Source organism: Orcinus orca, chromosome 6 (genome assembly GCF_937001465.1).
Source record: "Orcinus orca chromosome 6, mOrcOrc1.1, whole genome shotgun sequence".
Lineage (NCBI taxonomy): Eukaryota > Metazoa > Chordata > Mammalia > Artiodactyla > Delphinidae > Orcinus > Orcinus orca.
In genome coordinates, this window is record NC_064564.1 from 46,666,549 (window position 1) to 46,683,296 (window position 16,748).

General features: G+C 38.5%; 1 pseudogene; it reads right to left on the minus strand.

The window, feature by feature from the left end:
* The window catches only part of LOC117203389 (crossover junction endonuclease MUS81-like), a 43,088-nt pseudogene that overhangs the window by 9,452 nt on the left and 16,888 nt on the right, over positions 1-16,748 (minus strand).

The following is a 16,748-nucleotide window of genomic DNA, read 5'->3' on the forward strand; positions in this document are numbered from 1 at the left end:
TTAAAGAGGGGAAGAATCAAAATTCAAAAACTACTTGCCTTATTTTTGAACATACATATTGGGATTTATCTTTTGTGCCCCTCCCCATACACATAAATAGTATTGGAAAGAAAGCACTAAATTTAAATTGAACAGCTATTACTTACTGGGCACATACTCTTCGCTAGACACTGGAGTAAGCGCTATTATATGCATTATGGTATTACATTCTTATCTACATAGGAATGTATCATTGAAATGCATACTGTTTTGACACCACTTTCCTAAATAGCAAACTCATGTTTAGAGAGGGTAGTAAATTGGTATATAAGGTTGAAAGCTAGTAATTGTTGGATCTGAGGTCTGGACTCAAGCTTAATGAGGTTTTAGTGCCAGAGCTCTTTACTCTGACCCTGTATCCATTGCATTTGGGTTGAATATTTTTAAATTCTTTTAAATTAAGACTTTATTTTTTAAGAGCAGTTTTAGGGTTACAGCAAAATTGAAGGGAAGGTACAGAGATTTCTTTTTTCTTCTGTAAGCGGGCCTCTCACTGTCGTGGCCTCTCTCGTTGCGGAGCACAGGCTCCGGACGCGCAGGCTCAGTGGTCATGGCTCACGGGCCCAGCCTGTCCGCGGCATGTGGGATCTTCCCGGACCGGGTCATGAACCCATGTCCCCTGCATCGGCAGGTGGACTCGCAACCACTGCGCCACCAGGGAAGCCCCAGAGATTTCTTTTATACCTCCTGTCCTTACCTATGCATAGCTTCCCCTGTTACGAACATCCCCCGCCAGAGTTGAACACTTGCTACAACTGATAAACCTACTTTGACACACCATAATCACCCGAAGTCCAGAGGTTATATTATTAGTTCACTCTTGGTGTTGTATATTCTATGGATTTGGACAAATGTATAATGGTGATGTGTCCATCATTATAGTATCATACAGAGGATTTTCACTGCACTGAAAAGCCTCTGTGCTCCTCCTATTCATCCCTCCCCCCACCCTTAACCTCTGGCAACCACTGACCTTTTTGCTGTCCTCACAGTTTAGCCTTCGCCAGAATGTCATTTAGGTGGCATCATATAGTATGTAGTCTTTTCAGACTGACTTCTTATACTTTTTAAAAAGCAGTGAAATTTTTAATAGTTTCGAACATTTTTAAAAAAGCATTAAACTTGATTCTAGAGTTCGAATACTACAAAAGAAGACATGTTATAGGTGATTACCTGCATCTGGCAGACCTGCTGAGCGTGGGCTGTATGCACCAAAGCAGCTGGTCAATAAAAACATGTCTGCTTCCTCTTATTTCTGTACATCAGATAAATTTCTTTAACCAGTGCAATGAAGTCTTGTATTAGAAATGCCTTTGAACCTGTATGGCTGGCTGCAAAGGAGGAGAAGCAGTTATTTGGTTCTTAACATTGTTACTGGGTTGGAATTCAGAGGTCTTTGTTCTGCTATTTTCCCCTTTATTTTTATTTATTCCTCATTTTTTTTACCCCTTTTTACAAACAGATATTTATTACTATAGGCCCGGAGATTCTGGTTAAGGAGCTGGCTAGCCTAGGTGGGGGGCTGAGGATGGGCTTCCTTGTGGCACAGCTCAGGTCAGTGTCCAAGCTGCAGCAGAGCTGGGATGAGGTCCTGCTCAGAGCTGGCCCCGATTCCTCTGCAGGCGCCCTCACGTGATGGTGCTTCTCGGCGCCTCCTATTCCTTGGGGGTGGCACAGATGTCATAGGCGGCCAGGAGGCTGGAGGGCGTGCCGGACCCATCTGCCTGGGCTGCTGCCTTTTCCCCACCCCCCTTGGCACTTTAGCTTCTGGGCAACACCTCCTGCACAGACCGGGCCTTATTTTTTTTATTTTTATTTTTTTTTGCAGTACGCGGGCCTCTCACTGTTGTGGCCTCTCCCGTTGTGGAGCACAGGCTCCGGACGCGCGGGCTCAGCGGCCATGGCTCACGAGCCTAGCCGCTCCGCGGCATGTGGGATCCTCTCGGACCGGGGCACGAACCCTTGTCCTCTGCATCGGCAGGCGGACTCTCAACCACTGCGCCACCAGGGGAAGCCCTGGGCCTTGTTTTTGATATAGCTCCCGCACTGAGGGTGAAGAGTGAGCAGAGAGAGCCCGGTGGTCCCTGATTCAGGGTCCCCTGGGATTCTCCGGGGGCGACTGCGTAGGACGTGGCCCTGGTAGAGTCCCTGCAGGCCTCGCATCAAGAGGGCCAGGTGGGCAGCCGACTCCTTAATATCCTGTGTCCTTCACAGCAGGGAAGCCGTGGACGACCTGCGTGTTGGTGGCAGCCGAGGCGGTGCTCCGAGCCGGGCTCCGCTACCGGTGCACTCAGTGGCCAGGCCGCGGCGCTGCAGCTGGAATCATGCTCCCGGAAGTGGCCATCGGTGCCGCTGCTGCGCAGGTCACCCCGTCGCCTGCGCTCCGCCGTGTGGGCCTGGACCAGCTCCCTAGGCCTCCCTGCTGGGTCTCTGGGCCTGGTCTCCTGCGGCACCCACATGAAGTTCCCACGTGCTGTTTGCGCAGCCTGTGGGTCCCGTGCAGCCCATGCGGCTCCCGGAGCAGCCAGGGCCTCTGCCTAGCGGCCTTGGTCTCGCTGAGGTCCAGTCCGCACACGACAGCACCTGTGCTTCAGGCCCGGCCCCGTGGTGAGCTTTTTGTCCTAAATACAGGATGGCTTTGATTATGCATTATTTCATAACCTAGTTATATCACATAGAGACGAATGATCTTTGAAAGGTTTTTCACAAATGAGGACTTTAAATATATATATATAGTCATACATTGTGAACAAAATAACTAAAATAGCATATTATTTAAGGGTCAGTGTCATTGGTTGTTTTGTAATTTATCCTGTAGAAGGAGGGCAAAGAACCTAGGAATTAATTAGTGTTTCTCACCAGAGCATATGATTACTACACCCAGTTAACACTGAGGTAAACTTGACTTTCTTTTCTAGATAACATTAAGTAGAAGGTGTATTTTTCCCCCCTTCGAGCATGACTTTTCATTGAAAGTTTATCATCAATTTTGGACTCTATAGCCAATATCGAATACATCTGGTTGTCTAATAGATGACTCATAATTGTTGGCTCAGGATAATCTATATATTTAATTCTACTTAGTCTGAATAACTGCTTTTTGTGGTGAGTGTCCATAGTCAGATATGGATTAACTGAACTCTGGGCAGATTACCTATGCATCTTTTGTGCTTTTTGCGTCATGTAAATGTCACTGATATATTCTCTGTAGAGGAAAAAAATGATAGTATTTTGAGATGATTTCTTGTGATTTAGGACTTACGATGTTTTAGTGTAACTTGAATTTATTTCAATAATGAAGTGTAGAGAATATGATTAGCCAGGAGAAACTTGAGACCAAAATGATCTTTCTTTTTTGGACCTGATGATCAAAAATCTGAGCAAGAAGGTTACAGAAGTCCTAGGAATTATTTCTGATAAAAGTATTCCTGTTCATTCCAGTAGAATTGCAAGTAAGGGCATCTCTCACTAGGCACACATGCTCCCAATGATTATTACAATACAAGGGAATCTCTGTGACATGCAAAAAGCTTACTTCCTAGGTTTTGGTGACTTTCTAAAACAATATGAACCAAAAAGTAGCTCCAAAAAATACTTCAGTTATTCCCTAGGTGTTTTCTGTATTGAAGTACAATCTATATGTCCTTAACATATATTTTATTCTACAAAAGAAAGATATATATATGTGTATATCCTCCCTTAAACTAAACTAGATGGCAAGAATCCAGAAAACCGTGAAAAACATTATAAATTTGCAATAGGAACTCAAGATTTCTTCTTTTAAATTTGGAATGGAATATATGAAGCAAGTATACAGTTTATTCATACTAGAACTCAAACATTAGGAATTTTTGTTCTGATTTATAGACTCTGTGGTTATTGTTACTTTTTTGCACATTTCTGTAATTACCTTAGCAAAATCCCTGGAAACTTGAGTTTGGAAGTTGGTGTGATGCAGTGGAATTAACTTTAGTGTTACATGGATTTAACTTTAGAGTTTAACTTGGACTATACTACTCAGTAGCTGAGGGTTTTCTGGCTACACTTAACTTCTGAATATCAGATTTCCAATTGTAAAATGGGAATTGTAAATTCTACCTTGTTGAGTTGGAGGATCAAATGAAATCTTGTAGGTGAAACACTTACCAAACACTTGGCAATATATAAATGTTAGTTGTCCTCCTTGCTCCCGCAATCCTATAAAGTCATTAAAATCAATGTGGACTATCTGTGATACTAGCATATAATGAACATGTTCATGCAGAGCTAAGGAAAAACCAGAAACCATACACATCTTAATATATATTTTAAATGCAAGCATTTTTACTCTAAGAAGTTGAGGAATCTTGGTATTAGTAACAGCAAATGCCTTTTCTCAAAATGGCCTTTCTAGCGCATAGGATAAGCACCAGATTTTTGCTAATCATCTCCCAAGCCTCCGTCAGATAAATTTTATTCGTTGTCCTTTTGGAAAACGCCAAAGGGCTACAACCTGTTCGTAAATATGTTCAAAGAAAGCGCTCTTTGTTGCTTTCAAAACTTCTACATTTTTTGCCCTTAGATATATCTCACAGGTATTTCATTTCTATTTTTTATTTCCTTTTATTGTGATTTAGTTCTTATCTGGCAAAAGTCTAGTTTACATTTTCTTTTTGGTAAGTTTTTATTTAACTAAGTGAAGCTAGTGTTAGCTTATTATATCTGAATCAGATGATTTTTTAAACTTACTGATTGTCCTTAAGGATATATTTGAAAGTTTTGCCTTGAAAAGGAAAATGAGCAATACGTCTACAGATTGTACTAAAATGAGTTGACTTCTGATGAAAAAAAAAATAAGGTGGTAGTTTTGAACTTTCAGAGTTCAAAGTACAGCATTTCCCTCAATAATTAACTAGCTTTTAAGAAAAATTTTTAAAGGAATCAACTTGCTCAAAGTATATTTTAAGGATTTTCCCCCCCCACTGGTATTTTTTTTCCTTTATGTAACAGAAGCTTGAAAATCTTTGAGACAATCTACCTCAATCATCAAATTGGTGAGAGTTCTTATCTCCAAGGCATACTGACATTGGATAAATGCTTTTTGATGAAGTTGGTATCTTAAATTTTAGGAGCAAGACACTTCTAGAATTTTCTATCATTCCTCTGCTGGGCTTTTTACATGGTAGATGATGAAGAAACTGAAAGTGAGAGAGGGAAATGGAAGTATGATGGCTACCAGGTCTAATGAATACCCCAAAGCCCAACAAAAGGAAGACAGAGCTGTAGTTCTAATATAATTTAACTGAACAATATGTCTCCAAAGTGAAGGTAGATTTTAATCTGAATAAACAGTGTCAGATATATATATGTAAGTATATGTACACTATTTTTGGTTCAAAAGAACTCTAGGGATGGAGAGACTTTATATCTTTTACTCAAGGACAGAAAAAAGAGGACTTAACATTTAATATAAAAATGGTTTATCTTAAATCTTTCTGGATTTAATATTACTCCATATGTTTTCTCCAGAAATGGAAAGAGATGGCTTAGCTCTCTTTGTAAAATCTCATATGCCTCAGTTATGAGGCCCATGGAATTCCTGCACATCCATACAGTAGATGTCAAAGGTATCTTTTACTTAGCTGAAGTCTCCATATTAGGAAAGAGAGAGGAGCTTGAGTCATACTCTGCATTTAAAAAGTTCTGATAGAAATTTTACTGTTCCTTATGATGAGTTAGCCCTGGCTAAAGAAAATGTCAAGTTACTTTCCTTTTAGCTAGAAGGATATGAACTCAGTGTTGAAATGGTGCTTATTATTAATCATAATGATTAGAGGGCCCAATTGGCAGAACCCTATTAAAAAAGAGATGGACTATCTTTAATAAATAAAATGTGAAAGTGAATTTATTTAATACATAAAATTACTGAATGAAATTCATGCAGGATGGACCTGTACCTGGGGCCTGATGAAGGTGGGTCTTAAAAGAATTTTGTGGGGAATAATCTGGGCTACTGACGTAGAGAAGATCCTGGAGTCATGGAAGTTTTTGGAGGAAGTGAAGTATTTTATGAGTTAGTCTTCAGCTTCATGAAAGTGAAACCCCCAGTGATGTGTGGATTCAAAACTCAATTGAGGAAGAGTTTAAAGAAGGGATGGAGTCTAGAAGGAGCTATGGGAAGATGGAGCATTTGATGGGGAGGGAGTAGTGGTAGGGTGTGAGGTCTATTATGATACACACTGGAGGAATGAACAGGAGAAATTCAGGAAGTCCTCCTGCATCATAACATTGCTCATCATTTATTCATATTGTATCTGAAGGTGGCAAAACCATTAGGTGCTTTGGGAGCCTAGGGAGAATCGACGCCAAGAAGAGTTGCCATTAAGAGAAATCAGTTTCTGTGATCAAGTCAGTAAGAACACAGTTGGCACTAGTGGTTAAGGACTTACATGGAGTCTAGGAGAGTCAGATCAGGGACCCTAGTTGCAAGTAAGGACTTGGAGTTTTATGGAAGCATTGGTGAGGGTGGGAAGGTAGAGTGTACAAGTTTTTGGTAAACATAACCCCAGTGGGATCTCTCGGTAAATATACATATTGATAACAGATAGTGGGTATTTTATACTTGGTAATAGGAATGAATATTTTCTTTTAAGAAACAGGATTGGCAGGACAGCCTCATTTCTCACAATTGTTCACTGTCTTCTCTCACGCCCTATATTCTGGCCATGTTAATCTATTTAACTTGCCTTGTTCTCTCACCACACTTGGTAATGTGAACTTGCCGTACCTCTTGCCAAAAACTCTTTCCTTCTCTTCTTTGCTTCTTTCTCTTAGATCACGACGAAGACTCCTCTGATGCAGGCCTTCCTTGAATCATCCTGGCCAAGCCCCTTCTTCATACTCTCTTGATTCTCTGTGCTTCCATCCATCATAACATTGAACACATTGTCTTGTTTTAATGAACTGTGAGTGCTTTCAGATCAGAGGCTGTTTCAGTTCTGTTATTCACATTATGTTGCTTGGTCCTGAGTAGGTGTCCTCAGTAAATATTTGTTAAGTAAATGAACGAGTGAATGAATGAATGAAAATAAGCAAAACCAAGTACTTTCTGGCACTATATGTACTCATAATAGAATTCCATAGCCTTTGAACCATGAAACTAAAATTGTCGCAGATAGAATTTTTTCTGAATTCCATTGTGCAAGGGCTTTTATTCTGACTGAGCATGGGAAAGGCTCCTCTTGACTTCATGCAAATTACACGGAGATAGAACTGGTTATCTGACAGATGAATCAGTGTATCAAATGTCCCAAATTGCTGCATTTGCTTTGCTTTTCTCCCAAGTTAAACAACTTTAAGTCTCTAACCTAATTAGAGTCTAAGGATTTGTGGGTTTTAATAAACTGAGAGTGAATTTAGACACATTATTTTAGTGTTCTATAGCCATGCCCACATTAAGATAATCATATTTCTTTTTTTGTATGCTGCCTCAGTCTTTTTAGAAAGAAGGATATAAATAAATTCAGTACAACTACAACATGAACGTTATTCTCTAGGGATAGTTTGGGGGAATTGTGTTTCAGTCTAACCATCTGAGGAATAAAATCCTGCCTTTGGAGCCTTCTGAAGGGAAAAAAAAAAACCTGATAGATGCATGAATTATCCAGGTTTCACTGGCAAATATTGACCCATCTAGAGTGAGCCCTAGTTGAGTTGTGTCTCCAGCTGTCAGTGTCTTCCTCTTCTCCAGGACTCCTCCTGTCTGTCATTCACTTGATTATAAGAATAGCACTTTGCCTCCTCAATATGATCTTGACCCAAAAGGGGCTAATGATATGAAATTGAGTCTAAGAGATTCTGTTGTCTAAATACATTCTAGTGACTTTGGTATGGAGGAGTTGTATGTACACTAAAGTACTGTTGACAGTAGTGGTTTTCCCTATATAAACCAGAAAACAATAGAATACAGTCTTACCTGAGGGAGAAGAATGAAACAGAAATGAATGAACATAGCAAAGAGGCATACAGAGGACTTCCTGGGTTATCTATAGCCATAAGGTGTTGGTTCCTTTTTTCCTGAGGCTTTCCCCAGACATTCTGTATTCCTATAATAATTAAACCCCGATTTTGAGTTCCAGCTCAAGGACATTTCTGTTACTTGCAGCCTAAATAATCTAATTCTCAGACCATTCTTGACTCACTGATCACAGAGACACAAAACTCTGCTTCCTGTCACTGCTGTAGACACAGTCCAGAGTGGTAATGAATGTTGAGACTTCAGCCCTACAATCAGGGCACTGTGGATAATGTGTCATCCTTTTCAAGATCTGCTCTTAGGAAAGAGTTGGAAATTAATTCACTATAAGTGAACATGACTGATAGTATTGTTGAACCCAATCTGCCCCAACTGAACATTTAAAGTTTTTAAGGAATTCAAAATTTGATCTAAAGAAATGGCACTTGGTGAGAAAATTTAGGAATCATGTGTTGTTCCTTTCTTCCCTTCTTCCCTCTCTTCTAACCTTCCTCCTTTTTTCGTTGAAAGAATTGGTGGAGAGAGAATATTGGACCTGTGAACTCATGGCAATACGTAGCTTTCTATCTTGTCTGCGGGTAGAACACACTTGCGAATTCTGAGTCCCTAACTGGCAAAGCAGCTTCAATCCCTGTTTCTCCGCATCTGTGAGTTGTTAGGCTGCAGCGTGGTATAGTGGTTAAGACAGAAACTCAGGGGTCAAGCCAGTGACCCATTGTATGACATTTTGCAAGTTACATTTCTGATTCTCAGAATCTTCCTCAGCAAAACACACAATTTTACCTATATTTAGGACTACTGTGAAATTAAATGTGATAAAGCATGTAACACGGGAAATAATTGCTCTCATGAACAGCATTGCTTCATCCAGCATTCCTTCATCCTGGTATTACTTGCTCACGGTGCCTCTCCATTCACCTTCCACTTCCAGTTTGAGACCAAAGGTCTTCATTTTTGCCTCAAGCAGGATAAAAGAGGTACCTCTTCCAGAAGCTCTGCATTCCCTACTGCTGCCCATACAGAACATAGATTGGAGTTGAACCTTAGAAGTCTAGCCTGATCACCCTGTTTCTCTGTTGAGGAATATGAGTGTCAGGGTGAAAACCTGGCCTAACAGCTACTAGTGCAAGGTGTCTTATAAGTAATACTTTCCTGTTGGTGCACCTGGGGGAACAGAGTGCGCCAAGATAAAAACTGCCTGTCTTCTGGGGTTTCTCAAGAACCCTTTAGGCCAGTGCTTCCCCATCGTTTGCCCTGGGACACTTCTGAAGGCGATGAGAGAGAAATCATCTTTAGGGGCCTGGCAGAAGAAATATCCCAATCCCTTTTCAAAAAAAATTTTTATTTTATATTGGAGTATAGTTGATTAACAGTGTTATGTTAGTTTCAGGTGCACAGCAAAGTGATTTGGTGATAGGTATACGTGTATCTATTCTTTTTCAGATTCTTTTTCCATTTAGGTTGTTACAGAATATTGAGCAGAGTTCCCTGTGCTATCTAGTAGGTCCTTGTTTGTTATCCATTTTCAATATTTTTTGAAGTCATGTTTTATCTTTAAGATTCATATACATTTTGCATTTTTCTGCAGAATATAGCCATGTCTGTTTCAATATAAAAGAGAAGCTTTAAGTGTCATACTATTGAATTGCATTGTTCCATGTAGTGCTAAAATTATCCTGTGGCTTCTATGCTCCCAGGACACTACTGCTACTTACATTTCTGCAACTTGAAAAATAAGGCATTTAGATGTCATGTTTTAATAAGATGGTTATTTTCTCCACTTCCCTCCATGTATTCAGAAGACTAGAAAGGCTGACTCTAATAGTAGCTTACCTTACAGGAGTAACAGCAGTAAAACAGCTATAAATAGATTGCTGTTTATGTGGTATTTATATTTTGCAATGCTAGTGCTATAATCTCTCATTTCTTGACTCTGGTGCTTTAGAAATATCATTGCACTAAATGACTTACTTCCTGGCTCTAATTTATTCCTATTTTAATACCTTTAATATTTATCTATATTATAAACATAATACAGCAGAGGTTTAAAAGTGGAAACTAAATTCATAGTTATTGAACCATGGAGTTAATATGTTGGGTATTGAAAAAATTGGGGGATATTGGTTCCATAACCAGACAGAAAAGGAATAAATTTATTTATAAACTCAGTGAATTGCAAAGGGAACTTTCAGGTAGTCGTTACGGGCTTCTATGCATGGATTCTTCGTTACACAGAGAGTGAATGTAATTAGCAGAATATTTTTTTAAAGTGCACATTAACCCCAAGGATGAAATGCAGCCATGAAATAGGCTTCTCAAGTTCTGGAAGCCATAAATTACCAATGCTTTAACTTAATCTTCTGGATATCCTCCAAATAGCAACCCTGAGTTCCCCGGAGTGATATGCTCTTATTTTCTCCCCACGTGCATTTAACTCTACTCTTTATTGAATTAAAAAAAAAAAAGGATTTAAAAAAACAGGCTTGGTTTATTGCCCCTAATAAAATAAATGTAATCTGAATACTCAAGGATATAATCAGATCAGAGCACTTCAACTGTATTACTAACAAGGCCGTAGAATAAGTTGTACACTGAAAAAAGCCCACCACACAAGCTCATCTTGCCACGGTGCCCCATCCATATTTTCTTGCCATTTTCAGTCTGTCAGCACTTTTTTCCCTACTCTTTGGGTTGCACCTAGTGATTTTTCACTTACGTCTTGTTACCTTCTAGTTTAATATACAGAGACAGGAAGAACTGTTTTACCCCATTTATGCATCCTTAGGCTTTGGACTCTAAATCCGTCACCTGACTACTCTTGACTGTTCATTTCTATCTATGCTCATTAAATCAGATGCTAATGCAGGAAAATGGGTATTTTTCATGTTGATGTTCCTCAACAATTAATCTTTAAACTCTTTGAACCTTGCAAGGTGAGGTTTGTTCCTGATGATGATCTCTAATAGAAAGATGAAGCAATAGCAAATGTTTTTTAACTCCCTAAGTAAAGTGTGAAATCATAGACAAAAGGTAAGAATTTCCTTACAAAGATTTTAACTAAGTCTTTATATGAACTAATTTAACTGGTACTTTAATTTCTAGAGGAGACAGGCTAAGTAATATTTTTCTCTTAGCTTTGGAAGGTTTTTATTTATCTGGAGCAGTTTATTTAAAAATATTACAATCTTATTAGAGCATCAAAATTTTGACCATTATTAAACTCAATTCTCAGATTTAGTGCAGCACAATTAATTTGAATCTATAGATCTTTACTAAGTAAAAATGTGAGGATTGTTACATAAATTCTATTAAAAGAAAGATTAAGTTCAAAAGTGATCACAGCATTCACTGATGGTCATTCCTATTGCTCAAGTGAGAAATCTTATTTAATATTATTCAATAAAGAAATCAATATTTCAGAAAAATACATACTTTATTTTTATACTCAATTCTGGAACGATTTTTCTCTTCTCCTTCTTCCTGCCTTGTGGGCACTAGAAGGGAGCCATTTGACAACATAGTTGAGTTATTGACCCCTGGGAGCAAATGAGATGCACCTGGAGTTGACTGAATCATATGAAAGTCTTCCCAGCCAGAAAGATTTAGGACAAATCTTTCTTTCCTCTGTTTTAGTTGAAAAACCACCAAGTTACAATAATGTCTCTAATGTACCACATCATTGAGATCTTATTCTTTGAAGCAGCCTCTTTGTAATGTTCTTTTGTTCAAAAAGCTTTGTGTTTCCCCTGGAATTGAGGGTGTTCTTTAGTAAAAAAAAAACCAAAAAACAAACAACCCATGTCTGCTAAGGGCCATGGATAGAACTCTTGTTACTAAAGTATTCAATTCAGTCCAATAAATCATTGAACTGATCCCTCCTCCCCACATTAGGATTGATTTGTAGTTTGCCTGATTTGAAAAGATAGTTGTTATGGCATTATGTGGGCAAAGCCATTGCCACCATAGTGAGTACCCTTAGGAGATACGGCTGTGGTAGTCAAAAGACAAATGAGCATCTCGTATGCACAGACCTGCTTTAAATCTCACAGTGTTAACTATTCACAAATAGCTCAAATGAGCTTAAAGTGGTAGAAGGTCTGAAATAGCTCACCAAAGCCGTCTTTTCAGTGTTCTGAATAGCATGTACATGATAGATGCTTAGTTGGAGAGAGAAATGTTAACTGTCCCACAGATACTTACTCTTGTGGATTCCCTGACTCTTCAGGTTTCCAGACTCCTCACTCTTGCCCCAGCTTCTCTCCTGAACAGCCATAATTCTCTTTGCTCAGGATTACGTGGTCCTTTAGTGATTATATTATTATTATGATTATATTGTTTAGACCAGAGAATCTCTACAAAAGATAGGTGCTTTGAATGTGGGTATAACTGACCTTTGAGAAAGAAAAAAATAAAAGTAAACAAAAACAATAAGCAAAAGGAAATTTCCTAGGAAGGAGGAAAAATGGACAGAAAAAGATTCTGTTAAGTAGTATTAAAAAATCAAAGTAAGTGAATAAAGACATTGCAACATAAGTTGAGAAGGTGGACACAGGAGTAAAAAGAGAACTAGAAGGGCTATTCATATTCTGGACTCTTTATCTGGTACTTTAGCTTGGGCATGACCTTGATCAAGATGACTTGGAAAATTAGTTGATGGGGAGGGAACCAGTAGGAAAATACATTGAGCACTAGTGAGCTTGAAACTGAGTTTTGAAATCCCTTTACATGAGAGCATAGCCAACAGGCACATAAAAAGATGCTCAACATTGCTAATCAGAGAAATGCAAATCAAAAGCACAATGAGATACTACCTCACAGCAATCAGAATGGCTATCATCAAGGACCACAAATAACAAATGTTGGAGAGATGTGGAGAAAAGGGAACCCTTGTACATTTTGGGTGGGAATGTAAACTGGTGCAGCCACTATGGAAAACAGTACAGAGGTACCTCATAAAACTGAAAATAGAACTACCATATAATCCAGCATTTCCACTCCTGGGTATGTATCTGAAGAAAACGAAAACACTAATTCGAGGAAAAACATGTCATGGTGTATGATTCCTCTTATAAATTGTTGGATTCAGTTTGCTAATATTTTGTTGAGGAAATTTGCATCTGTGTTCAACAGAGATATTGGCCTGCAATTTTCTTTTTTCCTTTTTTTTTTTTTGTAGTGTCTTTGTATGGTTTTGGTATTGGTATAATTTTGGCCTAATAGAATGAATTCTGGAGTATTCCCTTCTCTTCAATTTTTTGGCATAGTTTGAGAGGATAGGTATTAGTTCAGCCAAACTTTCCTAGCTCTTGGCTTCATTGATCCTTTCTATGGTTTCTTTTTTTGGTCTCTATTTATTTCCTTTCTGATCTTTATTATTTCCTTCCTTCTGCTGATTTTGGCCTTTGTTTGGTCTTCCTTTTGTAATTCCTTTAGATGGTAGGTTAGGTTGGTTGTTTGAGTTCTTTTTTTTTTTTTTTTTAATTGAAGCAGGCCTGTTTTGCATATACTTTCCTCTTGGACCTGTGTTTGCTGTGTCCTATAGATGTTGGAAAGTTGTATTTTTATTTTCATTTATCTCAAGGTATTTTCTGATTTCCTCTTTGATTTTTTCATTGACTCAGTGGTTTTTTTAGTGGAATGTTGTTAATTCCCTGCATGTCTGTGGTTTTCCCATTTTCTTCCTGTAATTAATTTTTATTTTCATATCATTGTGGTTGGAAAAGATGCTTGAAATAATTTATACCCTCTTAAATATGTTGAGACTTATTTTGTGGCCTAGCATGTGATCTATCCCAGAGAACGTTCTGTGTGCACTTGAAAAGAATGCGTGTTCTGTTTTTGAATAAAATGTTCTGTAGATAGCCATTAAGCCAACTGGTCTAATGTGTCATATAAGATCATTGTTTCCTTAGTGGTTTTCTGTCCAGATGATCTGTCCATTGACAGTGGGGTGTTAAACTCCCCTACTATTATTGTCTTATTGTCAATTTCTCCCTTTTTGTTAAGTTGCTTTTTATATTTAAGTGCTCCTATATTGGGGGCATATTTGTTAATGAATGTTATATCCCCTTCTTGTATTGATCTCTTTATCGTTATATAATGTCCTTCTTGGTCTTTTGTTATAGACTTTGTTTTATAGTCTGTTATACTTTGTCTGATTTGAGTATTGCTCCCTTAGATTTCTTATTGTTTCCTTTTGCATGGAATATCATTTTCAACCCCTCATGCTCAGTTTGTGTGTGCCTTGAGCTCTGAAATGAGTTTCTTTTAAGCAGCTTATAAATGGCTCTTTATTTAATCCAATCGGCCACCCCATGTCTTTCGACTGGAGCATTTAGTCCATTGATGTTAAAAGTTACTATATTATATATGAAAGTATTGCCATTTTCTTACTGGGTTGGCCAAAAAGTTCATTTGGGTTTTTCTGTAAGATTTTATGGAAAAACCCAAATGAACTTTTTGGCCAACCCAATACTTCTTTTCTGGTTGTTTTTGTAGTTCTTCTCTGTTCTTCTATTAGTGTCTTCTCTTGTAGTTTGATGATTTTCTTTAGAGGTATGCTTGTGTTGCTCTCTGTCTAGTTTTTGTGTGTCTACTGTAGGTTTTTGATTTGTGGTTACCATGGGGTTCATATATTTTGCCCTATAAGTATATCTACTTGTTTTAAACTGGTAGATTTAAGTTCAAACACATTCTAAAAAATCTACATTTTTTACTCCCCTCCCCCATGTTTTGTGTTTTTGATTTCATACTTTACATCTTCATGTTTATCCCTTAACTGTTTGTTGTAGTTCTAATTGACTTGACAATTTTTTGTGTTTTATCATCATACCAGCTTATATAAGTGGTTGATCCATAGTCTTTTCTATATTTTTGTCTATAATAGTGGGATATTTTTCTTTCCTATAGCTATTTACTTGTTATATTCTTTTCTACTTAGAGAAGACACTTTAACATTTCTTTTAGGGTTGGTTTAATATTGATTGATTCAATGGCTGCCCTTGCCCTGTTTGGACGCTGTGTCATGTCTGAGCTGGCTCCAGCCCCTATTATTGCACACTTTCTTTGGCCAGCAAAGCCTTTGCCCTATTTTGGATATGCACCATGGAGCAAGAGGGGCCAGAGCAAGAATTCGGCTCAGCCTGAGGGGCTCACTGGGGTGTTCATGGTAGCTGGTTCAGAGTTCGCAGCAGTCTCAGTCTGCTTCCGTTGCATTGTTTCGGTAGTAAGCAAGCATGTGCATGCTCATCATGGGTGGAGTCTAAGCTTCTTACACCCCTGCTGTCATGCCCACTGGTTTTCCAACCAGTTAAGGGCACTCATCCTCCCGGTGTGGGACTCCACAGTTTGGGCATTCAATATGTGGTTCAGACTGCTCACTCCCCAGGGAGGATCTCTGAGCAGGTTGTAATCCCCCTCCTCTTCTGTGTCCCCTCCTAACTGTGCAGGTTCTGAACTGATCTCTTCTCTTCCATTCCTACTAAATTCTGGGTGGGTATTTCTTACAGCCTTGGTTGTATGGGAGTTTTTCTGCCAGTCTCCAGTTTGTTTTCAGTGAGAATTGCTCCACATGTAGATGTATTTTTGATGTGTTCATATGGGGGGTGTGGGGGAGTGAGCTCTGCGTCCTCTTACTCTGCCATTTTGATTTCCTCCCCTGTAATTCTTGAACTAAAAAATTCAGTGCATATTGTTTGAGCACCTAGTATGTGATAGTCTTATATTAATCCATTTATGTACCCAACAAAGTAGTGAAGATCTTAAAGGTTTGCGTGAAATTCGAGTAAGCAATAATATAAAATTCTTATTTGAGTTAAAATCTTTGACCATACTCATATTTACTGGTCCCTTTGTCTTTGAAAAGTACTGTAATAAATATTTAGTTCATTTAGCTTATTTTTTGAATAAGAAGATACAGCCAATGAGACTTATTGAATGTTTTTAGGAAGTGATTTTATAAACAGAGGCTTTAGAGGTGGGAAACCAAGAAACACTCAATTTTCTAAATAAATGACAATTCAATGGTGTAATTAATTACTGTCAGCTACTGAATCCATATCATAGGATGGTACTGATTTCCTGTTAAGATAGACATTTGTAGCATGCACACTGTGGCTGTAGAATTTGACTTGGAAACTCTTCAGACAAGAGTTCCTGTTAGATTCTCTCAGAATTGACCCTGAGTCCCAAGGCTATTCTGAACAAAGTGTATCTGACTTCTTTAATCCTGAATGGTTTCTTGTGACTGAGTGTGACCAAGTCTCCTGGCCAAATTACTCTAAACTCTGAATGCCCTAATTCTTGCATATTTCTGTAGGGATGCAAGGAGACCATTCCTGAGGTCAGTTGGCTTATACAAGATGTCCATAAACCAGAGTACAGCATGCCAAGACATCTGCTCAGTGTTTCACCTCTAAGTGTGTGTATGCCAAGGCAGAATTGAATTCAAAAGAGAGGGACAGCAACTCTTGAAATATTTTGAGAAAAAAAGTACTGGTACTGTGGCATTCATCTCAGGTAACAACTGTTCTCCAAAACAGGCGCTGTTCCAAATCACAGACTTTGGAGGAGAAGCAGTACCTTTTTTTGTTTCCTGCCATATAACTGTATCTTATTTTTCTAGACCACATCATCAGTATCGTAAATAAGTAATTTAAATGAGTTAGCTATTTTATATTGATCTCGTAAAGAGTAA